The sequence below is a fragment of the Capra hircus genome, chromosome 2, assembly GCF_001704415.2.
Source record: "Capra hircus breed San Clemente chromosome 2, ASM170441v1, whole genome shotgun sequence".
In the NCBI taxonomy this organism is placed as follows: domain Eukaryota; kingdom Metazoa; phylum Chordata; class Mammalia; order Artiodactyla; family Bovidae; genus Capra; species Capra hircus.
In genome coordinates, this window is record NC_030809.1 from 23,291,916 (window position 1) to 23,306,922 (window position 15,007).

Here is a 15,007-nt window from a genome sequence, read left to right on the forward strand (position 1 = left end):
AAAGAAAGAAAAGAAAAGAAAAGGACTCCAAACAATTTATCTATGTCTAAGTACACTGACACAGAAGGTTACATATTGGTTGCCCGAATATGGCCTGTCGATTTCAAACCTGGAAGAGAAGATGAAGAGGTTGCAAGATGGGAGAAACTCTGAGCTGCAAATACCGGTCAGGATGCTTTCATTTGCAAGCAAGAGAAGCTCGAGCACGTGTGTGGTGTGTGTTATCAGTTGCTCAGTCGTGTCTGACGCTTTGCGACCTTATGGACTGTAGCCCACAAGGCTCCTCTGTTCATAGGATTCTCCAGGCAAGCCTACTGGAGCGGATAGCCATTTCCTCTTCCAAGAAATCTTCCCAACCCAAGGATTCAACTGGTGTCTCCTGCATCTCCTGCAATTGCAAGAGGATTCTTTCCCACTGAGCCACCTAGGAAGCCCAGCTCTAACTAATGTAAGTATAAAGGAGGACAGTATTGGCTCACAAAAGTTCAGGGATATCAGGCTTCAGGCAGAATGGACACAGAGGTTTAAAGAGGTTATCTTTTCAACTCTTGCTGTCTTTGCCTTGATGTGGGGCAGGGTTCCTCTTGAGAGTAACAGAGACCACCCCTGGGATCTCCAGGTTGATGGGTACTCAACATCTCCATGTCAAAGGCAGTGTTTTGGTGTAACCAAGGGAGGTATCTGTATTCAAGGTTACTCAGAGTCTAAATGGCATGTACAAAATTAATATTTGACTGTAATGAGTCAAAATTTGACTTTATTTTGGTAACTTTAATAGGTCATCTAGTCCTTTCTACTAGTCTTTCAGTTCAGTCGTTCAGTCGTGTCTGACTCTTTGTGATCCCATGAATCGCAGCATGCCAGGCCTCCCTGTCCATCACCAACTCCCAGGGTTCACCCAAACACATGTGCATTGAGTCGGTGATGTCATCCAGCAGTCTCATCCTCTGTCGTCCCCTTCTCTTCCTGCGCTCAATCCTTCCCAACATCAGGGTCTTTTCCAATGAGTCAATTCTTCGCATGAGGTGGCCAAAGTATTTAGTAAGTGACAAATCTAGAAACTGAATTCTTCCTTATGCTTTAAAAATTAAATTATAGATCTTATCATCTATTTATAAACCTAGCAAATTTTAACAGTCACTTTTAAGTGTATTTTTATAATCTAATAAAATTCTCTTAAATGTTTAGACTTTATTTTTAAATTTAATACATTCAGTTTTTTTTTTAAGTCCTTCAAAGTCTGTTTAACAAACTAACCTTCCCAAGTACTTAGATGTTCTGATAAATCAAATACATTAAAACTTTACACGTGGAGAATCACAAATTCACTTAAATATTCTCCTACTGTTTACAACCTTACTCAACTCTTATTCCTTTCACCTAAAAACACTCAGTTCAGTTCAGTTCAGTTCAGTCGCTCAGTCGTGTCCGACTCTTTGTGACCCCATGAATCACAGCATGCCAGGCCTCCCTGTCTATCACCAACTCCTGGAGTTCACTCAGACTCACGTCCATCGAGTCCGTGATGCCATCCAGCCATCTCATCCTCTGTCATCCCCTTCTCCTCCTGCCCTCAATCCCTCCCAGCATCGGAGTCTTTTCCAATGAGTCAACTCTTCACATGAGGTGGCCAAAGTACTGGAGTTTCAGCTTCAGCATCATTCCTTCCAAAGAAATCCCAGGGCTGATCTCCTTCAGAATGGACTGGTTGGATCTCCTTGCAGTCCAAGGGACTCTCAAGAGTCTTCTCCAACACCACAGTTCAAAAGCAGCAATTCTTCAGCACTCAGCCTTCTTCACAGTCCAACTCTCACATCCATACATGACCACTGGAAAAACCATAGCCTTGACTAGATGGACCTCTGTTGGCAAAGTAATGTCTCTGCTTTTGAATATGCTATCTAGGTTGGTCATAACTTTTCTTCCAAGGAGTAAGCGTCTTTTAATTTCATGGCTGCAGTCACCATCTGCAGTGATTTTGGAGCCCCCCAAAATAAAGTCTGACACTGTTTCCACTGTTTCCCCATCTATTTCCCACGAAGTGATGGGACCAGATGCCATGATCTTCGTTTTCTGAATGTTGAGCTTTAAGCCAACTTTTTCAGAAAAACTCAAGTCTAAATCAGTTACCAAATGCCCTGCTTCATTGGGGTGACTGGCTTAATCTAAGTGCTCAGATGCCCTTGAACATTACCAGTGCTGAAAATATCCAGTGTGCTCGGTTGTTTTGTTTACATATTTGATGAGGTTACAACCAGATGTCTTGGTCAGGACATAAGATCTGGGGTAACATGCCTGGGGAGTATTTTTGACAAACAGGAACAAACAGAGCCCTCTTTCAGGACCATTGAGCCAAGAGGACTTTGAGTCCATGCTGGTCAAATGGGGTGGCCTTGCAGCCCTTCTCAAATTAGTGTACACATTATTTAATTCTGAAATTAAATTTGAGACTATTAATTCCTTGACCAGATGCTTTCAACGTTGGATTGGATTCAACTATTAACTTTTATTCTATGCTAAATTTTTTCATATTCTTTTTATCTACACCAAAAAACCAAAACCTCTTAATACTCTTGTGAAATTGTTTTTGATAGTTGCTAAGTCATATACGACCCTTTTGTGACCCTGTGGACTGTAACCCACCAGGCTGCTCCATCCATGGGATTTCCCAGGCAAGAATACTCAAGTAGGTTGCCATTGCCTACTCCAGGGAATCTTCCTGACCCAGGGACTGAACCTGAGTCTCTTGCATCTCCTGCATAGAGAGGCGGGTTCTTTACCACTGAGCCTCCAGGGAAGCCCAATTTTATGACTACATCTGACTTTATTCTGTAGCCCTCTGAAGAATTGGTCAGGCTCTGCTGTCACAAATCCTAATTCATACTAATGACACATCACAGCAGAAAAATCCTCTTTCCAAGAGTAAACTACAATTTCAGATGAGAAAATCCACTTGGTATCATGAGGTCATTTTTGGAATAATTTTGTATCCTGAACTATGAAATATTTGGAATGACCTATCCTGAAAAAGAAGTTTTCTCTTCTTCATGCTGACATTAGGAAAAAACATGCAAAAATATATAAAAATTTATTAAAGGCATGTTTAATGGTATTTTTATTTATAAAAACACTTTAATATATTTATAATTAACATCTACATATTAAATTATGAGTATATATCTTATAGGTATTATCTGGTGCATAAAATCATGATATAAAAAGGCATATGTATTCCTCTTTTAAAAGACAGATGTTGAATTTTATCAAATGTCTTTTGGAAATAATGAAGATGATCCAATTATTTTGGAAATAATGAAGTATATATACTCTCCATATAATTTTTCCATGATTTATTAAAGTAATGATTATAAGATGGTAAATTATATTAGATTTCTTAATGTTGAAACTTCCTTCACTAATATGAATCCCACCTGGCATCATGTATTATTGCTTTAAAGTGCTGATAGAATCTTCTGGCTAATAGTTTGTTTTATTTCATTGATATTTATCATTGAAATTTTCTTTTTCATGTATTTTCTTGATAAGTTTTCAATTTCATATGTAACTCAAATGTTTTTTAAAATGGGAAGACTCCTCCTTACTCTATGCTCTGGAACAATTTAAATAAGATGAAAACAGTCTATTCCTTAAAATGTTGATGGAATTACAATTGTCACTTGGTAGACGTGGAAATTGGTTTCAGAATCAACAACAAATACCAAAACCTAGTTGACTCTCCCTGTCCACAGTTACACATCCCTAAATTCAATCAATCTCAGCTTATGTAGTACTGCTATATTTACTGAAAAATATACTCTTGTAAGTGAACCCACACAGTTCAAACCTGTGCTGTTCAAGGGTCAACTGGATTGCTCTTTCATTCTCTCTCTTTTCTTCTATGGGAATTTGCTTAGAAGTCCTATCTTTTCTTTTGTATCTGTTAATAATGGATATTTTCTGAGGTGATCATTAATTCATACAAATCTACAAATTGTTTAGATTTGAGCAAACTGCTCTTTAATTTTTGAATGCTTTTGAATTAGATTATTTCTCTATCCTTATTCTTATTTTATTTACATGCACTTTTTACCTTTTTTCTTGCTTAGATTAGATTAGGGTTCCTTAGTCTTGGCACTACTGACATGCTGGGCCCAGTGATTCTTTGTTGGGGTCGGGGAATGTCCCAATAGTGTAATCTGTTTAGCAGCATCCTTGAATTTGACTCACTGAACACAGCAGTGACAACCAAAATGTCTGTTGGGGTGTGCATAGTGCTCGGTCATGTCAGACTCTTTCCAACCCCATGGACCCACCAGGCTCTTCTGTCCGTGGAATTTTCCAGGCATGAATACTGGACTAGGGTGCCATTTATTTCTTCAGGAAATCTCGACCGAGCAATTGAAACTGCGTCTCTTGTGTCTCCTGCATTGGCAGGCAGGTTCTTTACCACTGAGCCAACTGGGCTTCCTGTTGGGGTCAGGGTGGGGCAAAATTGCCCATGATGAAAACTACTAGATTAGATAAAGGTTTATCTGGATTTTCTTAATTTTCATTTTGCTTCTAAAGAACAAGCTATTGGTTTATTCTTCTAGTTCTATCATGTTTCAATCTCAGTGATTTCTGCTTTTTCTTTCCTATTTCTTTTGGACTTTCTTTAGATTCACTTTATTTATGTTTGTCTAGATAACTGGGTTGGAGTCTCATTTATTTATTACTGCTCTTCCCTGTTTCACTCTATGTTGTCAACTGGGTTTCAAGTGGGCTTCTGTATCTCCCAGCCCAGCCCATGCTCAGAGATCTTTCTGTATCACACTCGAGGCTTTCCCATGGATATTTCCTCACTTTGGAGAAGTTTGTGCTTTGCCAGTTCTTCCCAAAGTTCCCAACTCTCTCCATTATTTGGGTTTTTAGTGTTTTCTATTCTCCTCAAAAAATGAGTTGCCATTTCTATCTTTTTTTATGTGTGCATTTGATTCTTTTCAGAGTGGAAACAATGGTAGAAACACCTTTCAACATCATATAGTCTCAAATCTGATATGCTAATTGCATTGGGTCTGATTTGAGCAAACTATATTGTTGACAGTGAGCCGTCAAAAAGTATGTACAGTTTGTAGGAACAGCTCAAATGTCACTTGCTTATATCAACCTTCAGAACCATCATCCAGATTTTTATTTTTGACAAACTAAATTGTGCTACCACTGTATTGTTATAAACAGCAAAAAGACAAATCCTGATTGTGATGCATTGATGATTTAAAAATAATATTTTTCTTGTCACAGAGGCATTTAATAGATGATGACCACTATAACTGTGGTGGCCCAGTACATCTAATGACGGGAAGGGACAATGGTGCCAGCAAAATACAGATGTCGAGGTGAGTTACCTGGATTAAAAAATGCTGACACATGGGAGCTCTCTGCTTCCTTGTGGAACATAGATTTTATGGACAAAGCCTGCCAACTGCATACATTTATGAGCTTTTTGTACTCTCTTGCTCTAAATGAAATATACTCTTCATGTCCTTAAGCCATAATCTCATGTTCAAAATTTAAACTTAAAAAGATATATACCCTTCCGGTCTCAAAATTCTCTCTTGGTAGTCTAAGAGCACTTGAAATTAATGAAATTTAAACTCTTAAAATAACCACCACTCAGAGGCAGTAGTGACCGTTTTATTAAAAACAGTTTGTCATTGTTAAGTGTAATGTCAAGTCAGTTTACAGTGGTACCACCAGGGCAGAATAAAAGAACTTCAACGTCTTATTCTTCCCACCTCATATTATTGCATATTCATGAGCAATGGAAAAGTGTGGTTTTAAAAAACTTATTTGTAATTATTATCGTTATTTGAAACCAACCAAACAAAATGAAGTATAAAGTGTTCCTAAAAGTTTTAAAAAAAGTGTTGAAAATTGGGTGCACAAGCTTTCCTCTCATTTTAAAAGGAACATGCATTGCTTTTAACAACCCCAAGAATGCTATTCATGTCAGCAAAATGATATCTTTATTATAAGAGTCATAATTCTTGGTACCCTTTAACAGTAAAAACGGTATTAATGTTTATATTAACAGCAGAGGTCTCCTTCTAACTTCAAAATAGTGTGATTTTAGAATTCTAAGTCATCGACTTTTTATGATGTGGTGACAGTCTGGTAATTTTATGAGCTCTACCTTTCTTTATGAGAAACAGTGATTTGTGTGTGGGTGTTGTTGGAATACTGATATTCATCAAATTTCACAATTAGGTCTTCTGTATGGTCCTGAAGCACTTGAAAAAGGGAGGTGCTAATTGTATTGATCAAATGCACAGCTTGTATTGAGGAAGTCAGGAACAATCATTGACTCAATTCAATTAACCTGTAATACATCAAGGAGATTCAATCAGTTGTTTTGGGGTGGAGTTGCTCTTTGATGGGATAAAACTTATATTCCTTCAGTGTTTACAGCACTCCTTCCTTCCCTGTTTGCTACAGAAAATCCTTTATTTGTCAGGTCCTTTACTCCCTCATGCCCACCCTACCCACTAATCACTGAAGAGGAGAACATTCTCTTGGCTGGGAAAGAGATTAGATTGGGCCACATAAATAAAAGTTGGAGCAGGGGGTGGGGGCAGGGGAGAGAAAACAAGGTCCTTGAATTAGGGCTAAGAAGGGAGTACGAGGGTTTGTCTTGAGAGAGTTTCCTCAACAGGATGAGGAAGGACAGGAAGGAAAAAAGGTGAGTCATGATTTTATACTCATTAATATGCTTTGAGGTTTACCTACTAAGAAGAGATTTCTATTTTAATTGCTATGAGTTGTTGAATTGTGCTTCTCTAAGTGTGACTTCCAAGAATGACCCCTCTCCTTTGCAGAGGAGCACTGAGATAGGCTGGGAGCTGGAACCCTTTGCTGCAGTGCTGCAGTGCTAGCAATAAAATACGAAGAAACTATAAGAAACTAAAAATAACTGTGCATGTGCAGTTGGGGCAAATTCTGGACAACAAGACACAAAAAGACCAAAAAACCCAACTGCCACTTCTGAAGATCTGGGTGCAAAAACACGGTGTCATGAGCAAAAGCAGGGTCCTGCCCATGCCCCCTGCACTCAACACCACCAAAGGGGTGGGCAAACCTCCCCAAGCCACCCCTCTGGCCCGATCACTGGACACACCCTACAGTCATCCCACATAGCATAGGAACCTCTTACTTGTTTTCACTCCCTCTTGTGACAATCAGTTCTGTTCAGTTCAGTCGCTCAGTTGTGTCCGACTCTTTCAGTACAGTTCAGTCGCTCAGTCGTGTCCGACTCTTTGTGACCGCATGAATTGCAGCACGCCAGGCCTCCCTGTCCATCACCAACTCCTGGAGTTCACTCCGACTCACATCCATCAAGTCGGTGATGCCATCCAGCCATCTCATCCTCTGTCGTCCCCTTCTCCTCCTGCCCCCAATCCCTCCCAGCATCAGCGTCTTTTTCCAATGAGTCAATTCTTCACATGAGGTGGCCAAAGTATTGGAGTTTCAGCTTCAGCATCAGTACTTCCAAAGAACACCCAGGGCTGATCTCCTTTAGGATGGACTGGTTGGATCTTCTTGCAGTCCAAGGGACTCTCAAGAGTCTTCTCCAATACCAGAATTCAAAAGCATCAATTCTTCGGCACTCAGCCTTCTTCATAGTCCAACTCTCACATCCTTACATGACCACAGGAAAAACCATAGCCTTGACTAGACGGACCTTAGTTGGCAAAGTAATGTCTCTGCTTTTGAATATGCTATCTAGATTGGTCATAACTTTTCTTCCAAGGAGTAAGCGTCTTTTAATTTCATGGCTGCAGTCACCATCTGCAGTGATTTTGGAGCCCAAAAATATAAAGTCAGCCACTGTTTCCACTGTTTCCCCATCCATTTCCCATGAAGTGATGGGACCAGATGCCATGATCATAGTTTTCTGAGTGTTGAGCTTTAAGCCAACTTTTTTACTCTCCTCTTTCACTTTCATCAAGAGGCTTTTTAGTTCCTCTTCACTTTCTGCCATAAGGGTGGTGTCATCTGTCCCACTCTTTGCGACCCCATAAATCACAAAATGCCAGGCCTCCCTGTCCATCACCAACTCCTGGAGTTCCCTCAAACTCATGTCCATCGAGTCGGTGATGCCATCAGCCATCTTATCCTCTCCTCCTGCCCTCAGTTCTTCCCAGCATCAGGGTCTTTTCCAGTGAGTCAACTCTTCCCAAGAGGTGGCCAAAGTATTGGAGTTTCAGCTTCAGCATCAGTCCTTCCAATGAACACCCAGGACTGATCTCCTTTAGGATGAACTGGTTGGATCTCCTTGCAGTCCAAGGGACTCTCAAGAGTCTTCTCCAACACCACAGTTCAAAAGCATCAATTCTTTTGTGCTCAGCTTTCTTCACAGTCCAAATCTCACATCCATACATGACCACTGGAAAAACCATAGCCTTGACTAGACAGACCTCTGTTGGCAAAGTAATATCTCTCTTTTCAGTATACTATCTAGGTTGGTCATAACTTTCTTTCCAAGGAGTAAGCATCTTTTAATTTCATGGCTGCAATCACCATCTGCAGTGATTTTGGAGCCCCCCAAAATAAAGTCTGACGCTGTTTCCACTGTTTCCCCATCTATTTCGCATGAAGTGATGGGACCAGATGCCTTGATCTTCGTTTCCTGAATGTTGAGCTTTAAGCCAACTTTTTCACTCTCCTCTTTCACTTTCATCAAGAGGTTTTTTAGTTCCTCTTCACTTTCCTCCATAAGAGTGGTATCACCTGCATTTCTGAGTTTACTGATATTTCTCCTGGCAATCTTGGTTCCAGCTTGTGCTTCTTCCAGCCCAGCCCAATAAAGCCTTGCCTGGATTTCTTCTCTGGACTCTAGTCAATTTCTATTGATTAGGGAAAGCGAAGAACCCTAGTTGGTATCAGTGTGACACCCTTCCTCATCATGTATTCAGGATATTGCTCTATCATGAATGAAAACTGATGAAGACTGATAATGATCAGAAAATCACTTTATTTTTCCCGTAATAATTTCTAAAACAATTTTTAAAGAAGATTTAGCATGCATTACTATACCCTAGATTACTATTTCTCCTATTGTAATGGTAAATGATCACTATATATAGGGATTCTTACTGTATTAACTCATATAACATTTGTGAATCACATAATAGGGTCCATTTTAGTGGTGGTTTTAATGTTTCTTTTCCTAATTTTTAAAATTGGTATCTTGGGGGGAAAAGATTAAAGAAGGTTATAAAAAAAGAAGAAAATGTTATTCATTTTCTGACTGAGATGTTGTAATTTATAATAAGAAATATATATTTGATTTTCATCCCCATTTCTGGCACAAAACTCCTAAAACCCTTGGAATCTGCTAAATGACCAAAAGGTGTCTTTTGTTAAGGGACTAATGGATATAACTAAGGATTGGGGCTTGTTGCCTGAAGAACAAACCATGTGGTTAAAGTTTGAAATTTTCGGCCCCACATTTCAGTCCTGACCTCCTGGAAAGGGTGAAGGGCTGGAGGCTGGATCTGTCATCGATGGCCAATGATTTAATCAAGCATGACTGTGTAATGAAGCCTCCATAAAACCCCAAAAGGACAGGGTTTGGAGAGCTTCTGGGTTGGTGAGCACATGAGATTTGGTGTGAATGATGCACCCGGAAATGTCATGGAAGCTCTATGCCCTTACCCCATATCTTGCCCTATGCATCTCTTCCATCTGTCTGTTCCTGAGTCATATTTTTTTATAGTAAACTGGTAATCTAGCAAATAAAATGTCAGTTCTGTGAGCCACTCTAGCAAACCAGTTGAATCAGGAGCATGGACATGGGAACCTCTGATTTACAGCCAATCAGACAGAAGTACATGTGACAACCAGGGCTTGCAATTAGCATCTGAAATGAAGGGCAGTCTTATGGGCTTGAGCCATATATATTAATATATATAAAAACCTCACTTTGAAGGGTGTTGAGAAACTAGAAGGGGGAGTTCTTATCTTTGGCAAGAACTCAATGAACGTGTTTCCTGTTTGGAAGGGGGGAAAAAAGAGAAATAAAACAGAAAAACCAAACCAAAACCAAAGGTTGGGATCATATTAAAAAGTCACAGATGCCAACTGAAAGAGCTCTCAATGAACAAACTAAGATATTTTCAGCAACAAAATAAATAATAATTGTCTTCAATTTTAACCCAAAGAAGAAAATACATATTCATGAGTGCATCCTGATATAAATAAATGATTAAATAAATAAATGAATGAAAGGAAAGGCTGACACTTCCTTACAGAAGAATTCTAATTAATAAATGAAGGAAAGAGAAACAGAAAAATCACCATTAGAGTATTGCAATAATCATTGCTGAAGGCAAAATCCACTGATAAATGCTAAAATTCATGGGGAAAGTTTAAGAAGAAATAGGATATTTCCCTTGAAACATCTCCCTTCAAATACTGATTAATTACCATAGTGGCTTTAACATATACCTATTAATACAAGTTCTTTGACAGGCCTTCTTTCAGGAGGGTGAGCTTATCTCCTGTCCCCTTGAGTGCGAGGTGGATTCTGTGAGTCATATCTAATTCAAGGGTATGGAAAGGGAAAAGTAGTGACCCTTTAGGGCCAAGCGATGAAAGTTAGCATCACCAGCAATAAGACATGTTGATCTCACCAATGCCCTGACATGATAGGATGAAAAGGGCTCCTTGTCATTCTGGTAAACTTCCCAAAATCTACCACCTCATCTAATCACAAGAAATCATCAGCCACATTCAAATAGCCTAAGAAAATGCCCAATCAATATTCTTCAAAAGTGTCAAAGTCATGCAGGACAAGAGGAGACTGAAGAACTGTCGCAGATTAGAGAAGACTAAGGAGGTGATGACTAAATGCCACATAATGGCCTAGACTGGATTCAGGGACAGAAGAAAGGCATCCATATAGAGCCTGGAGCTTAGCTAACAGTATTGCATCAATATTAGTTTCATAGTTTTGTCAACTGTACTATGGTTATATAAGACATTAAAATTGGGGGAGATGGGATGAAAGGTATATGAATGGAAACACTGTACTATCTTTGTGATTCTTCTATTAAGTCTAAAAGTATTTCAAAATAAAAGTTAAGAAAAAAAGAACTCAGTGAATGAGAGAGAATTATAAATCAGCCAATAAAAAGCCATGGACTTGTTTTTAAAGAAGTTTTTATTGGAGAGTAATTGCTTTACAATGTTGTTTTAGTTTCTATTGTACAATGAAGTGAAGCAGCTATATCCCCTTCTTCTTGAGCCCCTTCTAAGTCACCAGACAGCACCGAGCTGAGTTCCCTGTAGCATGCAGCAGCTTCCCACTAGCTATCTATTTTACACACAGAAGTATATTATATGTCAATCCTAATCTCCCAATTCATCCATGGGATCTTTGTTTATTATTGCCCTCCCAACTTACTTTTCCCACTGCAAAATAAGTCTCTTGTTTTTTGCTGAGGACTTTCATGTGGCTCAGCATGGTTGCAGACTCTGAACTGTAACTCTTTGCTGATCCCCCAAAAGCCGATTATTTTACTGGCAGTCTATTTGCTGTAGGTCAACATTATATAGTCTTTTTTCTCCACACCGAGTCAGACTGTGTTTTAAGTTTTACATACTATTTTTCCTTTAATGACATTGTTGTTGTTGGAAGAGTAGCCTCAATTCTATGAGCTATAGTTGAATTTTCTTTTCTAAGAGAAGGGGAGAATGGATATTTGGATCCACCTAGCGCTCCCTGTTTGGCTTCCCAGGTGGCACTAGTGGTAATGAATCTTCCTGCCAATGCAGGAGACGCAAGAGATGTTGATTTGATCCCTGGGTTGGAAAGATGCCCTGGAATAGAAAATGACAACTCACTCCAGTATTCTTGCTTGGAAAATTCCATGGGTAGAGGAGCCTGATGGGCTACAGTCCATGGCATACTGGGCAAAGAATCTGACACAACTGAGCGACTAAGCACAAGCACAAGCCAGCTCTCCCTGTTACAGACCCGAGGAGTAAAACAGCTGAGTCAAAAGCTCTTTTACCTTCTGAAGAGCCCTTGATATAAGTGGCCAATATGTTCCCCAGAAATGTTTTTCTACTTTATTCTCTCCAATAAAGTGCAAATGTGTTTGCTTCATCTAGCTCTTGCCAACATTAAATATTATTATTGAAATAAAATATTTGACAGTTTGACAGGAAAGGTGGTCCAGTGGTTAAGACTCCATGCTTTCACTGCAGGGGGGCACGGGTTCAATTCCTGATCAGGGAACTAAGATCCCACATATGTCACACAGTGTGGCCAAAAAAAAAAAATCACTGTATTTGTATATCTATGACTATTGGTAGGGCTAAATTTTTTCATACATTCATTGATCATGAATTTCTTCTTTGTGAATTGTTTCTTTATGTCTTTAGCACACTTTTTTGATACCTGCATTCAGATACTTGGGGTATTATAAAATAGCAAATGGAAGGTGAACTTACTTCTTCTGATGTTGAGGATTAAAAGCAACCTGAATGCAAACAACAGACTTCCTTTAGGCTCACAGAAAACTCTACTGAAAAACAGCTTGATGGTAATTGTTAATTGACTCCTTTATAACTTAGGAAATTCAAGCTCATATTGGCTTTATCTGGATGATGCACGCGAACCAGAAAGTCTAGAAAATACCCTCCACACAATTAACCATGGATTTTCTAAATTCTTAGAAAACAGTGAAGAAATGCCAGCTTATCTCTTTCAATTAAGAGCTACTCTTGGAGTTAGGCTGATAAGTCAACTGCCCTGGTACTGCGTGCAGAGTGCATGAGGAAAGACCATTTGTGATGGGAGAGAATCTGGAATTCACATCCAGTGCCCATGATGGGAAGACACACTCAAAATGAGACTTGAGAAATGATAGCTCTTCTTGCTTTCTGCTGCCTGTATTGATGTGTCACTACTAACAAAAAGTTCTTTTTGTTCACTTTCATTAAAATGTTTAAAGTGAAAACATGGGGAAAAGTCTCAATATGCTCTAAAATTTTTATTTTGGCCTCATAGTCAGGCATATATTAAGTGATAGGGTCTGTGTGGGGATTCATTGTTAAAATGGCTCATTGTGTTCACCTTGCAGACAAAAGATAAAGTCATAGTGACCCATGAAACTAACCACATTGCTTAAGCTACATCCTGTTTTCACTGCTAGAATTTACTTTCCCAAGACTACGTGACCACCCTACCCTCCAGCTCTCTCAAGATTCCCTTACTGCCAGACCCCAGTTGCAAGCTAAAGATAAACTAACCATCCCCCTTCAGGGGACCCAGTTTCCCATCTATGGGGTATAAGAGGGATCCATCAGAAGGGTGGGCTGCTGGTTCTTCTCAAGGGTCACTCATCCTTTTGTTTACCTTTAATAAATTTCTTTTCTTTGCCTGATTGCCCGGCTCATTCTCTTTTTTTCTTTTTCTTTTTTTTCTAGTTTTAATTTTTATTTTTACTTTATTTTACTTTATAATACTGTATTGGTTTTTTGCCATACATTGACATGAATCCACCATGGGTGTACATGAGTTCCCAAACATGAACCCCCCTCCCACCTCCCACCCCATATCATCTCTCTGGATCATCCCAGTGCACCAGCTCCAAGCATCCTGTATCCTGCATCAAACATAGACTGGCGATTTGTTTCTTACATGATAGTATACATGTTTCAATGCCATTCTCCCAAATCATCCCACCCTCTCCCTCTCCCTCAGAGTCTAAAAGTCCGCTCTACACATCTGTGTCTCTTTTGCTGTCTCACATACAGGGTCATCATTACCATCTTTCTAAATTCCATATATATGTGTTAGTACACTGTATTGGTGTTTATCTTTCTGGCTTACTTCACTCTGTATAATCGGCTCCAGTTTCATCCATCTCATCAGAACTGATTCAAATGTATTCTTTTTAACGGCTGAGTAATACTCCATTGTGTATATGTACCACTGCTTTCTTATCCATTCATCTGCTGATGGACATCTAGGTTGTTTCCATGTCCTGGCTATTATAAACAGTGCTGCAATGAACATTGGGGTACATGTGTCTCTTTCTATTCTGGTTTCCTCGGTGTGTATGCCCAGAAGTGGGATTGCTGGGTCATAAGGCAGTTCTATTTGCAATTTTTTAAGGAATCTCCACACTGTTCTCCATAGTGGCTGTACTAGCATGCATTCCCACCAACAGTGCAAGAGGGTTCCCTTTTCTCCACACCCTCTCCAGCATTTATTGCTTGCAGACTTTTGGATAGCAGCCATTCTGACTGGTGTGAAGTGGTACCTCATTGTGGTCTTGATTTGCATTTCTCTAATAATGAGTGATGTTGAGCATCTTTTCATGTGTTTGTTAGCCATCCGTATGTCTTCTTTGGAGAAATGTCTATTTAGTTCTTTGGCCCATTTTTTGATTGGGTCGTTTATTTTTCTGGAATTGAGCTGCATAAGTTGCTTGTATATTTTTGAGATTAGTTGTTTGTCAGTTGCTTCATTTGCTATTATTTTCTCCCATTCAGAAGGCTGTCTTTTCACCTTGCTTATATTTTCCTTTGTTGTGCAGAAGCTTTTAATTTTAATTAGATCCCATTTGTTTATTTTTGCTTTTATTTCCAGAATTCTGGGAGGTGGATCATAGAGGATCCTGCTGTGATTTATGTCGGAGAGTGTTTTGCCTATGTTCTCCTCTAGGAGTTTTATAGTTTCTGGTTTTACATTGGAAGTTTTGGCCACAGCAATCAGAACAGAAAAAGAAATAAAAGGAATCCAAATTGGAAAAGAAGAAGTAAAACTCTCACTGTTTGCAGATGACATGATCCTCTACATAGAAAACCCTAAGGACTCCACCAGAAAATTACTGGATCTAATCAATGAATATAGTAAAGTTGCAGGATATAAAATCAACACACAGAAATCCTTTGCATTCCTATACACTAATAATGAGAAAGTAGAAAAAGAAATTAAGGAAACAATTCCATTCAC